The following is a 24,772-nucleotide window of genomic DNA, read 5'->3' on the forward strand; positions in this document are numbered from 1 at the left end:
CCCTGGTTCTCCCCAGTTCCAGGACTGGGGAGAACCAGTGTGTTCCCTCAAATTTCTTGTCACCCGATCCAAACTGGAATCCCATTTGCCAGGAAAAGAAGAGGAAGCAGAAACAGCCACTGGGGAGTCACACCTTGTGTCCACCACAAAGCGACATGAGGAAAGTACAGCAGGGGGCCAAGTCCGAGGGAGTGACAGGGAGTGGCAGACGCTGGCAGGTGGATGGCGCGGGGGTGGGAAGCCACACTGAGGAGGCTGCTGAGGCTGAGACCCACTTCCAGGCCACGGTGCGGCAAAGCACAGACTCTGCCACGGGAACCAGGGGAGGCTGTGCAAAGCTCTAGCTGCTGTGAGGGTGCCGTGGGCGGCAAGGCGGGAATCCTGGAGAGTAGCTGGAAGGCTCTCAGCGGAGATGGTGGCCTGGGCTGGAGTAGCAGTGAAGAGGCCAGAAGCGCAAGGATTAGGGATCATGTTAGAAGTAGATTCAGACATGCTGACGGGTCACACATCACAGGGAGAGCTGGTAAGGAAAAGGACAGATGGAGGTTGGCAGGGCAGGCTGGGGTTTGAGCAACTGAGTAGATGCTATTAATAACTGAGATGAGGAAGAGGGACACCTCAGAGGATTGATGGCTTAAAGGCGTGATTGTGTCTGTAACTGTGTGCTGCCTTCGGAGGGACTGGCTAGGGGAGCAGGGCAAACGCTGGTGTCAGGAGGCTTCACAGAAGGGCCAGGTTTCAGTTCAGTCCATCTGAAAAGACGGGGAGGGAGGAGGAGCAGAGGAGGAAGTTGAGTTGGAAGCGGTGCGGGCACTGTGGTTGGGGAAAGGACTCTGGCATCAGATGAACCAGAATCTACAGCCTGGCTCTTCTTCCTTCCTTTGCCACCTTGGGCAAGTCATTTTCCCTGTTTGAGTCTCAGTTTTCTCATTCTGTAACTGGGATGGAAAATGCCTACCCACATATATCTGGTTGGTTTGTTTTTAATGCCCTTTAACTTTTTCTTGTTGTTGTTGTTTTGCTGTGTTGGGCCTTCGTTTCTGTGCGATTGCTTTCTTTAGTTGCGGCAAGCGGGGGCCACTCTTCATCGCGGTGCGCGGACCTCTCACCGTCACGGCCTCTCGTTGCGGAGCACAAGCTCCAGACGCCCAGGCTCAGTAGTTGTGGCTCACGGGCCTAGTTGCTCTGCGACATGTGGGATCTTCCCAGACCAGGGCCCTGCATCGGCAGGCAGACTCCCAACCACTGCACCACCAAGGAAGTCCCGAACCTGATGTTTCTTAAATGCTTTCCGGGATGGCAATCCAGGACACGAGTGTGTAATCTATACATGCATTTGAGAGCAAATATTCCATGAGTAATAATTATGCCAAGGGCATGGAAAACCCACTGATACTTGACCAGGCGATGGATCAAAACCTGGTGGCACAGTGGTTAAGAATTGCCTGCCAATGCAGGGGACACGGGTTCGAGCCCTGGTCCGGGAAGATCCCACATGCCACGGAGCAACTAAGCCCATGCGCCACTAGTGAGCCTGCGCTCTAGGGCCCGCAAGCCACAACTACTGAAGCCCGCACGCCTAGAGCCCATGCTCTGCAACAAGAGAAGCCACTGCAACGAGAAGCCCGCGCACTGCAACGAAGAGTAGCCCCCACTCGCCGCAACTAGAGAAAGCCCACGCACAGCAATGAAGACCCAATGCAGCCAAAAATAAATAAATAAGTAAAAGAAATAAGAGAAAAAAGTCTTCAAGTATTTGGAAACTAAAGAACACTCTTCTAAACTAACTCATGGGTCAAAGAAAAAAAATCAAAAATGAAATTATAAAAAAAAACTACTCATTTACCCAAGGAGTAGAGAAACATGGAAAATTCAGATATATAGGGAAAGGAAAATTAAGTTGATCCATGATGCTACCAATCAATCCCATTCTGTTTGTTTCTATTCAAATTTATTTTTCCCTTTTAAAGACTAGGTCATTCCGTTTTTCAACAATCCTCTTGTTAGTGGCACGGCACTTAGTGGTACAGCATGAACATCCTTTCACGTCAATGGATATTCTCCTACAGTTGTATCTGAAATGCCTGCGCCATTGAGACCAGAATGCAGTCACCCACCTGCCCTCGTGTCAGTTATTAGGTGGTTTCTCACATTTCACCAGGAAAAACAATGCTGCAGTTAACTCGCTTGCAGTTCACTGCAAGATCTCCGTTAATTTGTACAGATCGGCCTTAATTTCCTTAATTAAAAAACCAGAGTGGAATTGGCTGGGAGAAAGGACTTAAACTTTTCTAAGATTTTGCATTGTGCATTTCTGGATTGCACTTGCAAGTGTGCTGTTGATGTTACCGTCATGAAGTCCTGCCTGTCGAGTCACTCTGTCCTGGAAGCTCTCAGACTGTTGCTGTCCCCTCCCTTACCCCCCAAGTGTGGCTTCAAGATTGGGTGCCGCCCTGGAGGTGTGGCTTGACCAGGGTCCCTTCTCCCCCTCACCTGGTGCTAAGCCTGGTCTTCTCTGCGAGTGAAGCTGCTGAAGTTGGGGTTCTCGGCCAACTCCCTGAGTTGGACTCAGCTGCTGAAGTTGGTCTGAGGGTGGTAGAGTGCTTCGGCCCGGGCTCCGATGTCCCCAGATGTCATAACCTGTGCTTTCTCCCTCTGTCTAGACCTGGGGCTAGGCGTGCTCAAGGTGCCCAAAGAGGCTAACGAAGGAGGCAGGGCCACGTCTGGGAGCACAAGGAGAGGAAAGCGGCAGCACAGGTCCCCTCAGAACCCACTCCTGGACCGCAGCCTCTGCGGGAAGGTGTTCAGCAGCGCCAGTCCTCTCAGCAAGCACTACCTGACGCACAGCCAGGAGAGGAGACACGTGTGCAAAATCTGCAGCAAGGCCTTTAAGCGTCAGGACCACCTGTATGTAGGAGTCTGGTCGGGATGTCTGTTCAGGGGGCTGCTGGGGGCTGGGCGTGTTCCCGGTTCTTTTGCATCCCCTCCCATCCACCTGCACCGCCCCGCACCGTCGGGTGTCCCAGGTGTGTGCGACCTGTGCTCCTCCCACGGCCAGTGTTTGGTGGGGGCGGGGGGCAGGGCCTACACTGCCCCGGACAGCCCGCCCTCCCCAGCCTCCAGATTCACTCCAGTGAGGAGAGCGCCGCTGCGATTTGCAGACAGGACCCATGTGCTTTAAAAACACACTCCAGAGGCAATTTTGTCATGGAGGGAGTTGGGCTAACTGCGTAGAGAAAGTTTCAGAGTCCCTGGTAGGTGTCTGAGCAGAACAGATATGCACTCCATGAGGAATATATGTTGGGATAACACCAGGGCGTGAGGGGTTCTGAAATGCCTGTTTCTAGAACATGGCAATGCAGTGTTCACTCTCTTTTTTCCTGTTTCAATTCCCCCTTTTATTAACTCGATTTTTTTTCAAAATTTGACTTTAAAAAGCAAGCTCAGTGTAAGAGGAGCAGAATTCCGTTTGTTCTTCATGTCTTAGAAATGATAAGCTTTTCTTGCTGCCGAGGGAGAAGAGACAGACTTTCAAACTGAGAGACTCGTAAGTGGGAGAGGACGATCCCTTGCATGTTTACAGCTCGCCCAGCCTTTACTGAGGCTTCGATGAATCCCGCTTTCATTGTATCCTCTCCCCTCTCGCCATTAAGGATGGGAAATGATTTACTCCTGTCACAAGCTGGTAACAGTTAGGGCTAGAAAGTGGGTCTCCAGATGCCCTCTCTGCTGCTTCCCTCAGATGGAGGCCAAGGGTCCACGCTTGGGAAAGGGTTTCATTATTTACTGGGTCCAATTGATTAGAACCATCCGGAGTAGGATTGTTGGGAACCCAGAGGGTGATTTACCCATTTGTTTATATTTATAATATATTAATGCAGGTATACGTATGATGTAAATATACTACATACTTGCATTCTTTTATATTTGCAGACATTATAGGCGCATTTGGCTTTTTGTTGTTGTTGCTGTGGGGCTCCCAGGTCGCTGTCTAGAGGACTCCTGTGGGAAGGTAAAGACTCCTTTGTTCAAGGAAGGATCATCCCCAAGTTAGCGTTTCCTTAAGTTTGTTCTCAGAACTCTGGTTCTCTGCTTCTCGGGGATGCTAAAAGGGTCTATTTTAAAAACATGGTTTTGTGGGCAAATAAGTTTGAGAGACATGGAAAGTTCAACAGATCTCTCGTTATCTGCTCTGTGGCTTTTCAGTTTGCTCCTAGGAACCTCCAAGAAGTAAAGAGTGTTTTTCCCAAACTTATTTGCCAGCTGAGCCCAAGTCCTCAGGGAGCAACTCTGGAGCCTGGTGTTCCTTAGGAACCCACTTTGGGGAACTCTGACTTGACTCCCACTGATGTTTTTAATCTCAGATTAGGGGTTTGCTTAGGGGTGAGGGCAAGAGCTCCCCCTTCCAGAAGGCTTTGGCCATAGCAGGGGTCTTTCCTCATAGGGTCTGAGCACAGTTTCTGAGTTGCGATGCTGCTGCCCCCTGGGGACACGCCTGGGTTCCTGCAGTTAGTGACCCACGCCGAGACACCCACTAACTTTCTCCTCATGTGATTCCAGGACTGGGCACACGCTCACCCACCAGAAGTCCAAGCCCTTTGTGTGCATTGAGCAGGGCTGCAGCAAGAGCTACAGCGACTACCGCTCCGTGCGCCAGCACTACGAGGTCCAGCACGGCCTGTGCATCCTCAAGGAGGTCCCTCCGGAGGAGGAGCCCTGCGGGAACTCACCCCGTGTGCACGAGGTGGCCTGCCAGCCCGCACCCGCGAGCCTGTGGTCCCTGGTGCCCCCGGAAGCCCCATCCCCCATCTCCCTCTTGTCCAACCGAGACCTCCTGCGCTGTATCGTGAGCAGCAGCATCTGCCAGACGATCCCTTCTCCCGGGCCAGCCCTGGGAGGGCCTTCAGACAGCGGCGAAGGGAGGATCACGGCCTGTTCCTCCCTGCCCTCGTCAGGGTCCTCCTCCTGCGGCCCAGCCAGCACCCCGGCGGCCCCAGGAGCCCTGGGCACTGAGGTGTTCCCGAGGATCCCCGGCCCCCACGGAAGGAGCCGGGCACGGACGTGTTCACAGCCGTCCACTCACGGGCAGCGGAGAACAGCGGCCCCGACCCAGCCGAGCCGGAGCTGCCGCTGCTCCAGCCCCCGTCATCCCTGGAGGGCTGGCCCGAGGGCGCTCCCTGCCCGCCTGCCTGCCTCTGTTCCATGGCCAGACTGTCCCCGCCAGTTCCCAGCCATCAAGCCACAGTTTCCAGTGGCTCTGAAACCTGTCGGGCTGCCCTAAGAGCAAAGGAAACAGTATGTTTGTCGTCCACAAGCCCTCTGCAGTGCCGTCCCGGGAGGGCTCCGAGCCGGGCCCCGGGCTCAGCAGCGACTCCCCTGCTGGGGAGCCCTCACCCAGCCAGTGCACCGGTCTGGAGGACACGCCGTCTTTCCCTCCCACGCTCCTGAAGGCCCAGGGGGAGGCCTCGGGCGACCCCAGATACGTCAGCACCAGCGGGGAAGACGACTCCTGGGCTTCCAAGAAGAGCAAGTTCGACTGCGACTCCTTCTCGCGGCAGAACCCTGGTGAGCCTGGCCCCCAGGATGGCCAGAAGTCCAGCGGCCTCCCGTCGGATGCCACACCGCTCTTCCAGCAGCTGGTCCTGAAGGCTCAGGAGTCTCTGGTGAGCCACGAGCAGATGCAGGTGTTCCAGATGATCACCAAGTCCCAGCGGATCTTCTCCCACACGCAGGTGGCCGCCGCCTCCTCCCAGCTTCCCACACCCGACGGCAAGCAAGTTGCCCTGAAGTCACTGCAGGGGCCGTGGCCACAGCAACCCCCACCTGTGGCACCCACTGTTGACTCTCTCCATGCTGGCCCCGTGAACCCTGATCCAGAGGGGTCCCTAGACCGCAGGAGAAAATCCACACCCGCTTTACCCACAGAGCCCTCCCCCAGCAGCGTGAGCCAGGACCCAAAGGGAAGACCAAAAGTGGCTGCTGCTCCACCTGCCCCCACGGCGGCGTCCCTGGACCCTCCTGGAAACCCAGACATCTCCTCTCTGGCCAAGCAGTTGCGATCCTCGAAAGGGACCTTGGACCTAGGGACATCTTCTCCCTCGGGGCCTGCATCAGACCCAGTTAGGAGGGGAGGAGCCATCCAGAGCCCACCTCCCAGGGAAGCAGGCCCAGGCTGAGAATGGCACGGCTTCCGGGGCCACAAAAGGTGGAGAGGGCCCGGCCTGCTCCTGGGGCGGAGGCTACAGGCTCTTCTCTGGCAACTCCGGGGTCCAGCACTTCCGGAAGGAGAAAGTGAAAGTGGATATTTGCTGTGCAGCTTCTCCAAGCCAGGTAGCCATGGCCTCCTTCTCGTCGTTGGCCGGGCCTCCAGCGGATCCCCCCTGGGACTCCAAGTCCAAGCTGATGATACTCAACAGGATCCAGGTACCAGGGCCCTCTCACGGGACCTGACCATGCGGGGGGCAGAGTCTCGTCCTTACCTGTGTCCGTGTTTCTGACTTGTCCAGGCACTGTATTTAACCTCAGCAAATCCTCAGATGCAGTTTGTTTACAGAGGGGCGAATGAAGTTCCAGAGAAGGGATGGTTCCTCCCATCACCCTCCACCCTGCAACACACACACACACACAACAGAACAGGGCTTTAGAGTTGTCAGAGACACTTTGCATCATGTTTCTTCACTAAGCTTTTTCTATTTGCTTTCTTTCTGCCTTTCGCTTCCTTTTGGATTTGCCTCCTTCACTTCTTCAGAGAATGTAAAGGCAGAGCTCCTTTACCCTTGATATTTGTACGTGAAATGCTGTGTCTATTCTGGTTGTGAATCACAGGTCCACAAGTCCGACTTGGCCCCTACTGCAGGCCTGGCACTGGTCCGCCCTTTTGGAGCAGCTTGGGTCCTCCCACATCGTGCCCACGAGGTCCTGGGCGCAGAGAGCTTGGCCACGTCTCTTCGTGATGTTCCGAGGTCCAGCATCCTTCCTGTCGCACCACAGCTACCTCCTCCTCTTTTTTTTTTTTCCACAGCTTTAATATTCACGTGCCATCTAATTCGCCATCTTGAAGTGCACCATCCAGTAGTTTTTAGTTTGTTTACGAGGTCGTGCTCGCATCGCCACTCTTTGCCAATACACTTTCATCACCGCAAAAAGAAACCCCACACCGTTGGTTGTCACCCGCAATCTCTCCATCCCTCCCAGCCCCTGGCAACCATGCATCTACTTTCTGTCTCCATGGATTTGCCTATTCTGGACACTTCATGTGACGGGAATCCTAACGCTGCGTGGCCTTTTGTGTCTTTTGCTTCTTTCACTTAACCTGATGTTCTCAGAGTTCCTCTGTGCTGTAGCACGGGTCAGAACTTCACTCCTTTTTATCGCTGGTAACTTGTGCATTGTATGGAAACACCACATTTTATTTATCCATTCATCAGATGATAGATATTTGGGTTGTTTTCCCTTCTTGGCCATTGTGATAACGGTGCTATGAACATTTGTGTACAGATTATTGTTTAGACATATGTTTTCATTTCTCTTGGGAAATACCTTGGAGGGGAATTGCTGGGCTCTAGGGTAATTCTATTGGAGGAAGTGCCAGACTTTCCCAAAAAGCTGTGCTGTTTTATATCCCTACCCAGAGTGTATGAGGCCTGCAGTTTCTCTGCATCCTCACCAACACTTGTTCTTGTCCAGTTGGTTCACCTTAGTGGGTGGGAAATGATAATCTCATTATAGTTTAATTTGCATTTCCCCGATGGCTAATAATCCTGAGCATCTTTTAATGGCCATTTGTATATCCTCTTTGGGTAAGTGTCTATTCAGACCCTTTGCCCATTTTTAAATTGGGTTGTGATTTTATTTTTGAGCTGTGAGAGTTCATTATGTATCACTGATACAGAAATATACATAGTCCCTTATCAGATACATGATTTGCAACTTTTTTCTCTTATTCTGTCTTTTCACTTCTTGATGATGTCCTTTGAAGCACAGAAGTTGTAAGTTTTGATGAAGTCCAATACGTCTGTCTTTTGTTTGGTTTTGGAGTCATCCAAGAAACCACTGCTTACTCCAGGGTCACCAAGAATTATACCTGTGTTTTCTTCCAAGTCTTATAGTTTTCACTCTTGCATCTCATTTCTGATATGTTGGCTCAGATGTATTTTCGTCTTCAGGGTGGAAATATCTACCGGCTCCCCCACCCGATGAAGGAGGAGAACATGGCGGGTGGCTGGTAAGTTCAGAAGCCCCTCGGGAGAACTCTGGTGGCTTTGATGTGCTGGCCCTGGGTGAGCGAGCTCTGGATGCTTCACTCCTGAAGGGGTGAGCACCAGGCCACGGAGAATCGGGGGCATCATGTCCATTTCTTTAGGGTTCGTCCAAAGCTGTCTGTCAGAGGATCAGTGTTTGGGGACGGAGTCCCATTCTCCCTTTCTTCCCCACAGGAACCAGCACAGTGGTGGTCCCACAGACTGGGAAGAGCCAAGGAGCACTTACGTCTGCAAGAATTGCAGCCGGATGTTTTATACAGAGAGAGGGCTGAGCAGCCACATGTGTTTTCACAGCGACCAGTGGCCGTCACCTCGAGGGAAGCAGGAGCCGCAGGTGAAGGGGCGCGAAGCTGCCATTCATCTCAGGATGGAGCCGTCCTCCTGCGGGGAGCCTGGCTGGGGGCCGGGAGTCGGGGCTGTGCTGCTCTGGAGGGGCCCCTTGCTCCCTACGTACTGTGTCTCTTAAAGGGCTGGCTCTTCTCTGTGTGTAGGTGTGTGGCATGGAGTTTTGCAAGCCACAAAGACAGGTGCTGAGGCCAGAAGGGCACAGGCAGAGTTCCCCGGGAGGCAGGAAGTCCTTGGACAACATGACCGCCGCCCCTTTGGTGGTCCCTGTTTTGGTGCCAGTGGCTCCAGCGAACCATCCCCTGGGGAGCAAGGTGGGTGCACTTCCTTCCAGCTGCTTTCCAGCTGCCAGTGGGAGCTGTGAGAAAAGCCCCCAAATCCTGACTCCAGAAGAGCTTGATTTGCGTGTTCATTCATCCATTCAACCTCCAGTGAACTTCCTTTGTGTCTGGCCCTGTGCTGGGCAGGGCTGGGGACACTGCAGCGACCACAACAGGCCTGCCCCCGTCTCCTGGGGCTCCCAGCCCAGCGGAGTAGATAGACCCATCCCCGGACACTGACGACCCAGAACGGGCCGGGCTGGGAGAGGGAGCTGTGGGAGCCCCAAGGGCACCAGAGACCCTGCCTGAGGAAGGGGGCGTTGCAGCTGAGAGCCGGAGGATGAGGAGGGGTAAGATGGGCAGAGAGGAGGGGAGATTGCGTGGAGGTAAGAGAGAGTGTAGCAAGCTCAAGCCGTCGTCTTTTCAGCCTGTGCTGGAAGACCCCACCTGGAGAAGTCCATGCTGGACTCGGGTACAGGGTGCATGGAGCCCACTGTTTGTCTCCCAGGAGCTGCTGTCATTTTGAGGGCAACAGGTTTTCCTTTTGTCATGCTGTTGCATCCGTCTGGCCCCCACACTTTAAGTGCCAGTCACTTTAACAACGGATATGAGTTTCCAAAATGGTCTGAGTGAGGGCCTCTCCTTGGGGTGGGGGTGGGTGCCTGAGAAGGCCCCAGCGTCAAATGTCGCCCGGCTTAGGGTCTGGAGTCTGGCTCAGGCGTGGTGGCCCTGCCCGGCTTCCTGCGCTGAGGACTCTGGGCATGGCCATGCTGGGTGTGCATTTGGCTGGTCAGTACCCTTTCCCACTCTCAGGCCATCTTGAGGTCTGAGCTTTGGGGCCGGTGGCCTCAGGTGACCCCCGTGGTTCTGAAGTCTCTTCTTCTCCAGGGACAGGAGAAGGACGGGGAAGAGAGAGACAGCAAGGAGAGCAGCCAACACAGGAAGCGGAAGAAGCTCCCACGGCCCGAGGCACTGCTCATCCCTCCTCCGCCCTCCATGTCTGGGGAGCCGGGCCCGGGAGGATGCCGCCAGAGCTGCCTGCGCTCGCCCGTGTTCCTGATGGACCACCTCCTGAAGGGACTGTCCCAGTGACCTCCCTACACACCGCCCCCGATGCTCAGCCCCATCCGGGAGGGCTCTGGGCTGTATTTCAACACTCTCTGTTCCACATCTGCCCGGGCCCGTCCCGACAGGCTCATCAGCGCCATGCTTGGTGAGTGAGCTTGATCGCCCCATGATGGGCCTGCGGGGGGCCAGACCCCCGCCCCCTGTAGAATTTGGTCCAGCCATTCTCTCTGGCCTACGCCTGGGTCTGCTCTGGGGGTCCCGTTGCTGTTCAGAACTATCCCAGGACCATCTGGGACCAGCAGCCTTCTAGGTGCTTATGACTTTGTAGCCAGAAAGAAAATAGACGCCATTTAGCCTAAGCACCCTTCTGCCTGCCCTTTCGAGTAATTGTTTAAACAGCTTTATTGAGGTATAATTCACATGCCATATGAATCACCCATTTAAAGTGTACAGTGATTTTTTAGTGTATTCTTAGGATTGTACACCCATCCCACAATCTAATTCTAGAGCATTTTCATCACCCCAGAAGATTATATCCACGAGCGGTGACACACAGGCCCTGTAGCCCCCAACTCCTCAGCCCTGGGCAACCACCAGTCTACCAACCTACTTTTTCTACGGGTCTCCCTATTCTGGACATTTCATGTAATTGGAATCATCAAATACGTGACATTCTGTGTCTAGTTGTTCACTTAGAATAATGTTGTCAAGGTTCATGTTGTAGTATGCATCAGTGCTTCATTTCTTTTTATGGATGAATGATATTGAATTCTCTGGATAGACAACATTTTATTTATCCATTCATCAGTTGACGAGCATTTGGGTTGTTTGTGTCCTTTGGCTGTTGCAAACAGTGCTGTTAAGAACATTTATGTGTACGTTTTTGTTGGACATAAGTCCTCATTTCTCTTGGGTATATAACTCAGAGTGGAATTGCTGGGTCAAAGGGTAACTATGTCTAACCATTTAAGGAACTGCCAGACTGCTTTGCAAAATGGCCGGGTCATATTAAATTTCCACCAGCATTGTATGAAAGTTGCAGTTTCTCCACATCCTTGCTCACACTTCTTAGCTGTCTTTTTTATTACACCCATCCTAGTGGGTGTGAAGTGGTAGCTCATTGTGAGGTGTTTGTTTGTTTGTTTGTTTTGTGGTACGTGGGCCTCTCACTGTTTGTGGCCTCACCCGTTTTGGAGCACAGGCTCCGGATACTCAGGCTCAGCAGCCATGGCTCACGGGCCCAGCCACTCCGCGGCATGTGAGATCTTCCCAGACCGGGGCACGAAACCATGTCCCCTGCATCGGCAGGCAGACTCTCAACCACTGCGCCACCAGGGAAGCCCTGTCTTGCTACCTTTGTGGAAAGTCAGTTGACCATAAATGATTTGAGATGTTTCTTCTTTTTTAATACAGATATTTTACAGCTATAGATTTCCTTCTGAACATTGCTTTAGCTACATTTTGTAAGTTTTAGTATGTCTTTTTTTTTTTTTTTTTCTTTTTGTGGTATGCGGGCCTCTCACTGTTGCGGCCTCCCCCGTTGCGGAGCACAGGCCCCGGATGCGCAGGCTCCGTATGCGCAGGCCCAGCGGCCACGGCTCACGGGCCCAGCCGCTCCGCGGCATATGGGATCCTCCCAGACCGGGGCACGAACCCGTATCCCCTGCATCGGCAGGCGGACTCTCAACCACTGCGCCACCAGGGAGGCCCTATGTTGTGTTTTTATATTCATTCAGCTAAAGTATTTTCTAATTTATCATTCCACTTCCTGTTTAATACACTGACTGTTAAAGAGTGTGTTGCTTAATTTTCACATATTTGTGAATTTTCCAAATTGCTGCCTTTTATTGATTTGTAATCTAATTCTCTTTTGGTCAGAGTACATACGTTGTTTCTTTTTCAATTTAATTTATTTTATTTATTTATTTATTTATTTTGGCTGTGCTGTGCGGTTTGCAGGATCTTAGTTCCCCCACCAGGGGTCGAACCCATGCCCCCTGCAGCGGAAGCGTGGAGTCCTAATGACTGGACCGCCAGGGAATTCCCTTAAATTTATTTTAAAATTTAAAATTTATTGAGGCATGTTATATGGGCTAGAATCCGGTCTGTCTTGAAGAATGTTCCATGTGAATTTGAGAAGAATGTATTCTACTGATGTTTGGTGGAATGCTGTATTTTGTCTGTTTTGTCTAGTTAGTTTCAATTTCCTTGTTGATCTTCTGCCTAGTTGCCCTATCCACTGTTGAAAGTATTGAAATCTCCAACTATTATTTTTTAATGGTTGATTTCATCCTTCAGTTCTGTCGTTTGTTGCTTGGTGTATTTTGGGGGTCTGTTTGTAGGTGTGTATATGTTTGTAATTGTCACATCTTCCTCACGGCTTGACCTTTTATCATTAGGATGTGATTGTGACATCATTTGTCATTATTACAATAATTTTATCATTATCTCTAGTAATATTTTTGGTTTTAAAGTCTAATGTGCCTGACATTAGTATAGCCATTCCATTCTCTTTTTTGGTTGTTGTTTGCTTGGTATATATTTTTCTCTTCTTTTACTTTCAGCCTATTTGTGTCTTTGAAAATAAAGCATGTTACCTCTAGACACCATTAGGTGGATCATGTGTTTTTTATCCAGTCTTACAAACTCTGCCTTTTGATTGGTTTGTTTAATCCATTCTTGTTTAATGTTATATTGATATGGTTGGATTTACATCTGCCATTTTGCTTTTTATTTTCTATACGTTACATGTCTTTTTCTCCCTCTGTTCCTCCTTTCCTGCTTTCTTTTGTATTAAGTGAGTATTTTCTAGTGTGACATTTTAATTCCATTAATTTTTCAATGTTTCTTAGTCATTTCTTAGTGGTTGCTCTAGGACTTAAAATATATGTCTTATCAGAATCTGTTAGGATGTGTAATAACTCATTAACAGTGAAATATAGAAACACTGCTCCTATCTAGCTCTATTCCTTCTAACTCTTTTGCTATTATATGTGAGAGACCCAGTAATACCGTACTGGTCATGTTTATTGCTTTATATAATTTTATTTTGTGTAAAAACACTGAGCGGATAAAGGAAAGCAAGCATGATTTATAGAGGTTGTTATATTAACCTTCTTATTTAGCATTTCTGATCTCTTCATTTATTCTTGTGGATTTGAGTTACTGTCTGAGGTGATATTCTTTTACTCCAATGCAGCTGTGCTCCTTGTGCAGTTACTGTCACATATATTATATTTCTATATGTTACAGGCCCACAATACATATTGTTTTATGCAGTTATTTTTAAGGCCATTAAAAAAAGAAAAGAAATATGTAATCCTAGTGATTTTTATAGTTACCCATATTTACTAGCGCTTCGCTTTTTTTTTTTTTTTTTGGTTTGGATTCAAGTTACCATCTGATGTCATTTGCTTTCAATCTGAAGGACTTTCTTTACTATTTATTTTTATTAGGGATATATAATTCACATACCATACAATTCATCCCTTTAAAGTATAGAATTCACTGGTTTTTAGTATATTCACAGAGCTGTGCAACCATCACTACCATCAGTTTTCAGAAATTTTCATCATCCCCAAAAGAAGCCCTGTACTTATTAGCAGTCCCTCCTTTCCATCCTCCCCATCCCCAGCCGTGGGTAACGACTAATCTACTTTGTCTCTATCGATGTGGCTATTCTGCATATTTCATATGAGTGGAATCATACAGTATGTGGTCCTTTATGAATGCCTTCTTTTAGTTAGCATGATGTTTTTAGGTTTCATCCAAGTTGCAGTATGTATCAGTACTTTGTTCCTTTTTGCGGGCTGAATAATATTTCACCTTTAATATTTCTTGTAAGGCAGGTCTGCCAGCAACAGGTATCCTCAGTTTTTATTTATCTGGGAGTGTCTTTATTTTACCTTCATTTTTGCAAGATAATTTGCTGAATATAAGATACTTGGTTAACACTTTTTTACTTTCAGTAATTTGAATATATTATCCCATTGCCTTGTAACCTACATCGTTTCTCTTAAAAAGTTAGCTGTTAATTTTACTGTAGTGCCCTTGTATGTAACAAATTGTTTTTCCCTTTTTGCTTTCAAGATCTTATCTTTATTTTTGCTTTCCACATTTTGCCTATGTTATGTCTGGATGTAGAGCTCTTTGTGTTTAATCTTTGTTGGAGTTTGTAGAGTTTGCTGGATATACATATTGTTTTTCATCAACGTTGGGAAATTTTCAGCCATTAATACTTTAAATATTCTGTCCCTTTCTCCCCTCTTTCTGGTACTCCCAATACATATATATTGTTGCATGTAATGACATCTCACATTTCTCTGAGGCTCTCTTCACTTTCCTATATTTTTTTCTCTCTGTTCTTCAGATTTCATAGTCTCCATTGTTCTATCTTCAGGTTTGCTGATCGTTTCTTCTGCCAGCTCAGATCTACTGTTGAGCCGTATTTTGGTTATTGTACTTTTTTAACCCCTGAACTATTTCCATTTGGTTCTTCTTTTTTTTGGCTGCATCGCACAGCATGCAGGATCTTACTTCCTCTACTAGGGATCACACCCATGCCCCCTGCAGTGGAAGCGTGGAGTCTTAACCACTGGACCGCCAGGGAAGTCCACATTTGTATCTTTTTAAAAAATAATTTCCATCTCTTGATGGCATTTTCTCTTTGATGACAAATTTTTATTTTATCTTGCTTTAATTCTTTAAGCATGGGAGCCAGGGGAAGAAGCAGCCCCCATCTCCTTGGCTGCACCTACCTGGGTAGAGCTTCCTTTACAAAGAGCTGGGGGCTAGGTGGGTAAGGGGGTGGGCCATGGCTCCAGTGCCACAGACTCTCACTGTTCTTCCCGAGATTTAGTAGGTTTTCTTGAATGAGTATTTCTTAAAATGCTGTATGCCTTTGGGACAACGTGCAGAGACTTTAGCTTACTGTTCTTTTTTTTTTCTTTTTCAATGATTTTTGTCAGTAAATCTGTTGTTTTGCCGAGTTCCTTACTCTACATTTTCAGAAGTCTTATCCCACTTCCATGCAATCTTTTTATTTTATTTTATTGTGATGTGAACAGTTAATCTGTGATCTGCCCTTTTAACAAAGATTTAAGTGTGCAATACAGTATTGTTGACTATAGGTACAATGTTATACAGCAGATTTCTAGAGCTTGATTAATTGAAACTTTATGCCCATTGATTAGTAACCTCCCATTTCCCACTGCCCCAACCCCTGGTAACCCCTATTCCACTCTTTGATTCTATCAATATGAATTCAACTACTTTAGATACGTTATATAAGTGGAGTCATGCAGTATTTCTCTTTCTGTGACTGGCTTATGTCACTTAGTATAATGTCCTCAATGGTCATCCATGTTGTTGCATATTGCAGAATTTCTTTTTAAGGCTAAATGGTATTTCATTGTATGTTGATGTCACATTACCTTTATGTGCTCATCTGTCAGTGGACATTTAGGTTGTTTCCACATCTTGGCTATTATGAATGGTGCTGGAGTGAACATGGGAGTTGAGATATCTTTTTGAGGTCTTGACTGCAGTTCTTTTGGATGAATACCCAGAAGTGGGTTTGCTGCATGATATGGTAGTCCTACTTTTAATTTTTGAGGAAACTCCATACCATGCAATCTTTTTTTTCCAATTTTCAATTTTATATTGGATTAGAGTTGATTTACAATGTGTTAGTTTCAGGTATACAGCAAAGTGATTTTGTTATACATAATCACATATCTATTGTTTTTTAGATTCTTTTCCCATAGAGGTTATTACAGAGCATTGAGTATAGTTCCCTGTGCTATACAGTAGGTCCTTGTTGATTATCTATTTTATATACAGTAGTGTGTGTATACCATGCAATCTTGAAGAGCCTGCTTTTAGCTGCTCTGGAAAGGCAGGCAAAAAGGGCCTCATGGGTCAGTTGTAGCCAGTCTCCTTGAGGCTCTTCTTTGGGTGTTTTCCAGATCACATGGACGGCTCTTTTGGCATCAGTGTGGTGAAGGACAACAGCAAGATCAGCACTGAACCGTGAGTTGGAACAGACTTAGAACCTGAGGGTCCTTGCAACGTGGGGATGCTTTTACCCTCCTTGCATTCCAGTGTCGGTTTTTCCCAAGGGAGCCTTCATCACGGGAAAGTCAGGTCTAGACCCAGAACCTCTCTAGGAGAGAAGTGGTGGATTTTTCCAGGTGTTTCCCCAATATTCCTTCTGTCCAGACATACCATAGTTGGATGTCTGCAGACAGAATGCCCAGCACCCTGGGGTTCTAGATAGAATTGGTGATGGCGCAGTGAGATACTGTTTTGTAGCTTGGATGTTCCCTTGGATACAGAAGAATGCCAGGTATCAGCACATACCTCCCCTGTCCTAGACCCCAAACGCCTGAAGCCAGAAATCTGGCGAAAAAGCAAATTGGAGGAAGGAAGGAAGTATCCCTCAAGAGGTCTCTGGAATACCAGTGGCGTGTCTGCTGGGCTGATGAGCACTCCCTGTGTCTGAGAGATGGCCAAAAGGTGGGTTCCACAGCCCTGCTGAGCAGGGCTCACCACACATCTCTCTTGTATTTCCCATCTTGGTCACACACATATACCTTTTATGTCCGTGTGTGTGGCCTCATTTCAGACACATCAACATAGGGAGCCAGTTTCAGGCTGAGATCCCAGAGCTCCAGGACAGATCACTGGCTGGAAGTGACGAGCATGTAGCTACTCTGGTCTGGAAGCCATGGGGAGATGTGATGACCAACCCGAAGACGCAGGATAGGGGTGACTGAGACTTTGGGGCCAGGTTCCCGAGAGCCCTCCTCCATGTCCAAGGGGTTTCTCCTCCCAGTTCTCACCTTGACCAAGAAGCAGTGATCCCCAGGCGGGGGTGGGGTGGGCAGAGCTGGCCTTCAGCGCAGGACTGCTTTGCTGTGCTGCAGTCCCTTGCCCCACCTCTCCTCTCACCCAGTAGCTGGCCAGGCCATCCAGAGCAGGTGCCAGGAGCAGGGTTTCTGCCCATCCTCCTTGTCGCTCCCTTCCCTCAGCCTGCTTGTAACAGAGAGGTGAGGGAGATGGTGACAGGAGCCCCCCACCCCATCTGTGCTGTTGGGGAGGTTTCCTCTCTGGCACTTGCTGACCCTCTGTGTCTCCTCTCCTTCTCGCTGCCGGGCTGCCTGCTGGAAACAGTGACCGAGCTCTGCAACGTGGCCTGCTCCAGCGTGATGCCGGGCGGGGGCACCAACCTGGAGCTCGCTCTGCACTGCCTGCATGAAGCCCAGGGCAACATCCAGGTGCGGTGCAGGCGGGGCGGGGGCTCAGAGGAGCTGTGGGAAGCTCCCTGGTCTCTTAGGGCCAGGGGCTCTAGGCGCAAGACACGTGCCTTCTACTTGGGGCTTTGCAGCTCACGAGAACCAAAGGCTGGCCACCCACCCTTCTCCCTGGTCGCTTTGGGACTGGTGGTGTCCTTTGGAACGTAGGGGAAATGCACACATACGGGCTCAATCAGTTATTTCTCTGGGGTGACAGCAGAGCACCAGGGTTCCTCCAGCGTTACCTCATCTCAGCGCGGCACTGGGGAGGCGGTGCCTAGCAGAACCAACTCAGGGCCTGCATTCATCTGGTTTATTTACTGAACATTAACTTTTGGATTAAAAATGGTGTATGCAAACCTCTGATGCAACAGAAATGCCTCTGCCTCCTCCAAGGACCCTCCTCACAATCCTGAAGTTTAGAAAATGAAGAAGTCCAACTGTGTGTAGTGGGAGAGGAAGTCACGTCACCCGAGTTGGAGACCCAAGAGTCAGGGCTACATGGTGCTTTTTCTCAAGCTGAGAGGCAGTGGCTGGCACGTGGTGGGTGCTGAGCAGAGTAATCAGCACACATTTACTGGGTCCTCCTGATACCTGGTGATGTCACGGTATCAGGCTGGGGCCAGCTCAGGGGCCCATTCTTGGTTTAATGCTCTGCTGCCACCATCTTGAAATTCTTAATAGTTTCTGAGCACAGGGCCCCGTGTTTCCATTTTGCGCTGGGTCCTGCAAACTGCATAGCGAGTCCTGACCGGGGTTACGCTGTTGAGCAAGACAAATGCCCTCTCTTTGCAGGGCTTACATTTTAGGAGAGTGAACACATGAAATACATTTTTTAAAAGTGATAGATAATGATTAGTGCTATGAGGACCGTAACATGGGGTAGGGCAGGGGCAGTGCCACTCCAAATGCTGCTCCCTGAAGAAATAAGGAGCTTGTGCCAGAATAAGTCCACACACTGTTTCGTCATCAAGTAAATCTTGCTATGAAAAAGGTAACGTCAGCTGCACTCAACAGTCCGCTTAGTGCTGTAGGCAATGTGTCCCAAGTGGTTCACAGCTGGTGGCCAGTCCACAGACCGACCACACTTTGAGTCGCCCTGGGGTAGGGGTGGCTTTAGGGAGGGCTGCACATATTTTCTGATTGGATGAAAGAATGAAGGTGGGCCTCTACCTCACCTTCCCTCCCTCAGAGAGTTGCCCACCACTCCTGTCGTTCCAGGTTGCCCTGGAGACCCTGTTACTGAGAGGACCCCAGAAGCCACGGACTCACCCTCTCGCCAACTATCACTACACAGGTAACGAGCGTGGCTGCCCGCGTGGTTTTGGCCTGGCTGAGGCCCCTGCGAGCCAGTCACTTTCCATGGCAAGCTCTGCACGTGCCTCCCGGAGTTCTCTTGGGGCCTGCACCTGCCCTCCCAGAAGGGCCCGTCCTCTCTGGGGGACTCAGTGGGTGCTGTTCTCTAGTTGGATCCAACCTTCCCCTTTCCACTGGTTCCCTCGTGGGCTCTTCCTGGCCAGAAGGGGAGTGCCAGGTTGGGGTGGGCTCAGGTTTCCCAGTTGAGCACTCCAGCCTTGGAGTCAGGCAACCAGGGGCCCACGCCTGCCCTTGGCAAGTCTCTTAACCAGAGGAAGCCTCAAGTTGCTGCACCTGTCAAGTGGGGATGGTAATCGCCCCTACCTGCTAAGGTTTTTGTGAGGATTGTGTGAGATAAAGCAAGTAAGGGGCTTAGCAGAAATCTTGGCATATAAGTGGCGCTCGGTGGCCTGAAAAAGGAGGGGAGTCTGCACTTCAGCCGTGGCTGTGGTCCCAGAAGGAGAAACATCCTTCCTCCTCTTGGCTGTTTCTCCAATAGGTTCGGACATCTGGACCTCCATGGAGAAGAGGCTCTTTAAGAAGGCATTCCGTGCCTACAAGAAGGACTTCTACTTGATACACAAGATGGTAAGGCGAACATGGCAGGCTGGTGTAGACAAGGCTCCTTCACACGGCCGAGGCGCTAGAACTGCAGGGCCTTTCAGGGGCGATACTCTGCTCATGCTGTGAACAGTTGACAACTACAATGCCATTGCTTGGAACAACCTGAAACGGTACAGAAATGAATCCCATGTTCAAAATAAAGCCCTCCAGACCCCTCCCCACAATCCTACTTCTCATTTGATAACCTGACAGGTATTTATTGCCCATACGGATTTTACACACCTATATGCACTTTCTCAAAAAAGGATGACATCATATACTTAATATCCTGCTGATTATTTTGCTCTTTTTTTAACTTGATGTACGCAAAATTGCACATAATCGAAGTGTGAGATTTAATGTTTTTGACATAGTTATACACTTGTAAGACCACCACGATGATCAAGATAATGAGAGTATCCTTCACCCCCAAAAGTTCCCTCCTGCCCCTTTGCAACCCTTCCTTCCTGCCACCCGGGTCCCTAGTCAACTCTTGTCTACTTTCTGTCACTCTAAATTAGTTTGCATTTTCTAGAGGTTTATATAAATGGAATAATCATACAGCACGTGATCTGCTTTGTCTGGCTTCTTACACTCAACCTAATGATTTTGAGATTCATCCATGTTGTCGTGTGTACCCATAGTTCATCCCTTTACTGTTGAGGAGTATACCACTGTGTGGACGGACCACCGTTCATTTAATCATCCACCTGTTGGTGGTTTCCAGTTACTGATGACTACAGATAAAGCTGCTCTGCACATTTACATACAACTCTTTGTACGGACATGTACTGGGTTTTTTTTTTTGTTTGTTTGTTTTTTTGCGGACACGGGGTTGGGATTATAAATACCTAGGAGGGGAATGAGGGTAACTTATAGTAGATGTATGTTTAACTTTTTAAGAAACTGCCAAACTGTTTTCCAAAGTGGCTCTACCACTTCCCATTCCCACCAGCAGGTTATGAAAGGTCCAGTTGCTCCACACCCTCGTCGACACTTGGTATGCTAAGTCTCTTTAATTTTAGCCATTCTAATGAGTGTACAGTCGCATCTGACTCCATTTTCCTAATGACTAATGATGCTGAGCATCTTTGTGTTTTTTTGCTCTCTGTGCACCTTCTCTGGTGAGCTGTCTGTTCATATCTTTTGCCTCTGTTTTTATTGGAGTGTCTGTGTTTTTATTGAGCTGTAGGAGTTCTTATTTTGTTCTGAACACCAGTCCTTTATCCAGATATATGCTTTGGAAATATTTTCTCCCCATATGCCATTTGTCAGTCTTCTAACAGTGTCTTTTGAAGAAAAGTTTTAAATTTTGCTTAAGCCTAACTTACTAGTTTCTCTTTTATAGACTGTGCTTTTCGTGTTGTATCTAAGAAATCTTTGCCTAACCCAAAGTCACAAAGATTTTCCCCTATGTTTTCTTCTGGAGGTTTTATAGTTTTAGGTTTTATTTCTAGATTTATGATCCATTTTAAGTTTATTTTTGTATGGGGTGCGAGGTGAGTTCATTTTTGCATATGGATATTTATTCCAGTACCTTTTGTTGGAAAGACCATACTTTCTCCACTCAGCTGCTTTTGTACCTTTGTTAAATATCAGTTGGCCATATATATATGCATCTACTTCTGGACACTGTATTCTGTTCCATTGATCTGTTTGTCTTTTATTAAGCTATTCCCATACTGTCTTTATTACTGTAGCTTTATTCTAAGTCTTGAAATTAGAAAATGTTAGTCCTTCAACTTTGTTATTCTTTTTCAAAGTTATTTTTTGTATTCTACATCCTTTTTAATTCCCTATGAATTTTAGAAATAACTTGACAATTTCAAAATAAAAATTTCTGCTAGGAACTTGATTGGTACTGTTTTTGACTCGTTACGTCAACTGGGGAGAGTTGTTACCTTAACAATATTGAGTCTTCTGACTCGTGAACAGGGTATATCTCTCTATTTCAATCTTTAATTTTTCAGCAATGTTTTGAAGTTTTTAGTGTACAGTTGTTGCATACTTTTTGTCAGATTTATTCCTAAGCGCTTGGTTTTTTTCAGTTTTTTTTTTTTTTTTTTTTTTTTTTGCGGTATGCGGGCCTCTCACCATTGTGGCCTCTCCCGCCGCGGAGCACAGGCTCCGGACACGCAGTCCCAGCGGCCATGGCTCACGGGCCCCACCGCTCCATGGCACGTGGGATCCCTCCAGGACCATTGCACGAACTCGTGTCCCTTGCATCGGCAGGCGGACTCTCAACCACTGCGCCACCAGGGAAGCCCAGTACTTGTGTTTTTTATGATGTTATAGAGTTCTTTTTATTTTTTATTTTTATTTTTTTTCCTTTTTGCGGTATGCGGGCCTCTCACTGTTGTGGCCTCTCCCGTTGCGGAGCACAGGCTCCGGATGCGCAGGCCCAGCGGCCATGGCTCACGGGCCCAGCCGCTCCGCGGCATATGGGATCCTCCCAGACCGGGGCACGAACCCGTATCCCCTGCATCGGCAGGCGGACTCTCAACCACTGCGCCACCAGGGAGGCCCTAGAGTTCTTTTTTATTTCAGTTTCCAATGGTTTGTTGCTAGTATGTATAGAAATAAAATTGATTTTTATATGGATCTTGTGTTCTGAAATGTTGCCAAACTAACTTACTAGTTTTGGTAACTTTTTTGTGGATTCCACTGAATTTTCTACATAGACAGTCACATCATCTGCAAATAAAGACACTTTTCTTTCTTCCTTTCCAACCTGGATGCCTTTACTTTTTTTTTTTTTTGCCTTTTTTGCACTCTAGAACCACCAGTACAGTATTGAGTAGAAGTGGTGAGAGTGGAAATCCTTGTGTTGTTCATGATATTTGAGGGGAAACCACTCCACCGTTAGCTGTAGGGATTTTGTAGGTCTCATTTATCAGGTTGAAGAGAAGTTCCTTCTATTCCTATTGTGCTGAGAGTTTCCATCAGGAATGGACATTGGATTGTATCAAATGCTTTTTCTGCACCTATCAAGATGCTCATATGATTTCTCTTTTTTAAGTTTAATATGATGAATTACATTGATTTTCGATTGTTAAACCAACCTCACGTTTCTGGGATGAGCTCCACTTAGTCATGGTATATTGTCCTTTATATATATATATACATATATACATACATATATATATATATATATATATATATATATATATATATATATATACACACACATATATACACGTATATATATATATACACATATATATATTGTTGGATTCTGTTCGTTAAAGTTTTGTTTAAAAATTTTCATCTATGTTCATGAGGGACATTGGTCTGTAGGCTTCTTTCCTTGTAATATCTTTGTCTGGCTTTGGTATCAGAGAAATGTTGAACTTACGGACTGAGTTGGGAAGTATTCCTTCCTCTTCAGTTTTTTGGAGGGCTCTGCCTAGCTGTCACATAAGGCTATGAGGTATCCACCCCGTAAGGACACTCTGGTTTAATTAGTCCCAGTCGGTAGACATGTGGCTCCACATGATGTCACAGTGAGCGTCCTCGTGTGTACCGTGTGTGCGTTTTCCTGGAGAGAAGCCTTCCCGGGCCAGCCTTGTGGCTCAGAGCGTGCAGAGCTTAGATGGTGTTGACTCTGGTGGCTTCTCTCTGAACTCATTCATCCCCAGGAGGACTTTGTGATTCTCTGTCCCCCGTAGCAGTGGAGCATACCAAGCCGTAGGGGAGAAACGTTTCAGGAGGGCTTTCAAAAAGTGGCGGCTGGCCCCATGGGGAGGGGATTTAGGGCGTCAAGGCCATACTCACTGCTACTCCTGAGGCACTGTCCTTAGCCGGTTTCTGTCTTCCTCCACTAGGTCCAGACAAAAACAGTAGCCCAGTGTGTCGAGTTCTACTACATGCAGAAGAAAATGAACAAGTTTGACTGCGGCCGAGCCCCAGTGCCGGAAAAGAGGGTCAAGAGAGAGCTGGGTGAAGCAGACAGGACAGAAGCGAAGGTAGAGGGTCTCGGGATAGGGCTTCAGGAGTTCAGCACGGATCTGGATGCCCGGTGCCCATCCAAGCTGGCTGGCGGTGGGGGGGTGCACCCCACGACGTCTGGACGCTCTGGACACCTGCTTCTCCCTTAGAAGGGCGGCGGGGCGGTCAGCACCCTTTCATCACCTCTGCCCCCTGTGCAGGTCACTCGTAGCCCTCGGAGGAAACCCAGCCACCGTCCCACCCCCGAATTACAGAGGACTACTGAGAGTTACAGGAGGGAGTCCATCCCCAACTCCAGCCCAAACACCGGCTCGAAGCGGACCCCTGAGCTGCCGGGGAGCAGCAAGGGCCAGGGCTTCTTTCCCTGCCGGGAGTGTGAGAGGTACCGCCCTTTCCCTGGATGCTCCCACACCGCCTGCCCTCAGCCCTCTGGGGTGCCCCCCTCAGGGCTACCCGCCTCCCCCTGCTCTGACCCCTGTGTCCTCTGGTGCCTCCTCAGGGTGTTTGGCAAGATCAAGGGTCGGAATGCCCACATGAAGTGGCACCGGCTTCAGGACCACGTGGATCCCACCGCCAGGGCAAGGTGGCCCGTGGAGCCCTTCCAACTGTAGGAGGAGGAGGGCGAGCTAGGGGCTGGCATCGGCCCTCTGCGTGGGCAGCTAGTTGGGATGGGCACCTCCAGCCCTGTTGCGTCTCCTTTGTTGTTTCTGTACGTTTTCCCTTGTATATAGTATTAAATTTGTTTCTTAAGAAGCTGTCTTCTGGCTTCCCTGCCTGTTGATCCAGCGAAGGCTTTTGAGCCCCTGCCGCTCCCAGAAGCCACAGTGACTGAGTCCCTGCCCTGGAGGACCCTCATGCATGAATGCAGCCAGCATTCATCAAGCACCTGCTGTAGCTGTGCCAGACAATGCCCAGTCCACGTGATGGGGACATAGTGATGGAGGGACAGGCCCCTCCCCTCACAGAGCTTACATTTTAGGAGCGGGAAGGTAGGAGTGATAAAGCAGCAAAAAGGTGAGTTTAGATATCTATAGTGCGTATGCTTCGGGCCGTAATAACAGAGGAGTCGGCGTAGGTTTAAGCTCTCAGGACACGTGGTGGTGCCAGTGGCTCCACGGTGAAGTCAAGGCCTGCCAGCAGTGGCCAGCGTCTGCAAGTCGGCTGCAGCAGCAGCAGCAAGAATCCCCTCTTGTACGCGGAGCACCCAAACCTTCGGAGGGTGCAGGGCAGAGAGCAGCTCCCTCCCTTCCTTGTTGCCCTTTTTAAAAGTGAGGAAAGCTTGTAGCAGCGCCCAACAGAACGCCCCTCACGTCTCCTCGGCCAGAACTGTAGCCCGTGCTCTTTCTAAACTGATCCGTGGCAGTGGAAAGGGAAGTGGCCACCGTTATCCCGGACCCTCAAGATTTGTCTCCAGGGCAAAAGCGTAAGTTGTGTTCCCCCCTGGTTCTCCCCAGTTCCAGGACTGGGGAGAACCAGTGTGTTCCCTCAAATTTCTTGTCACCCGATCCAAACTGGAATCCCATTTGCCAGGAAAAGAAGAGGAAGCAGAAACAGCCACTGGGGAGTCACACCTTGT

General features: G+C 48.9%; 1 pseudogene; it reads left to right on the forward strand.

The window, feature by feature from the left end:
• The first annotated feature begins 155 nt into the window (after positions 1–155).
• LOC132479641 (zinc finger protein 541-like) lies at positions 156–24,528 on the forward strand (annotated as a pseudogene).
• The last annotated feature ends 244 nt before the right edge of the window (positions 24,529–24,772 follow it).

The sequence above is a fragment of the Mesoplodon densirostris genome, chromosome 19 (genome assembly GCF_025265405.1).
Source record: "Mesoplodon densirostris isolate mMesDen1 chromosome 19, mMesDen1 primary haplotype, whole genome shotgun sequence".
In the NCBI taxonomy this organism is placed as follows: domain Eukaryota; kingdom Metazoa; phylum Chordata; class Mammalia; order Artiodactyla; family Ziphiidae; genus Mesoplodon; species Mesoplodon densirostris.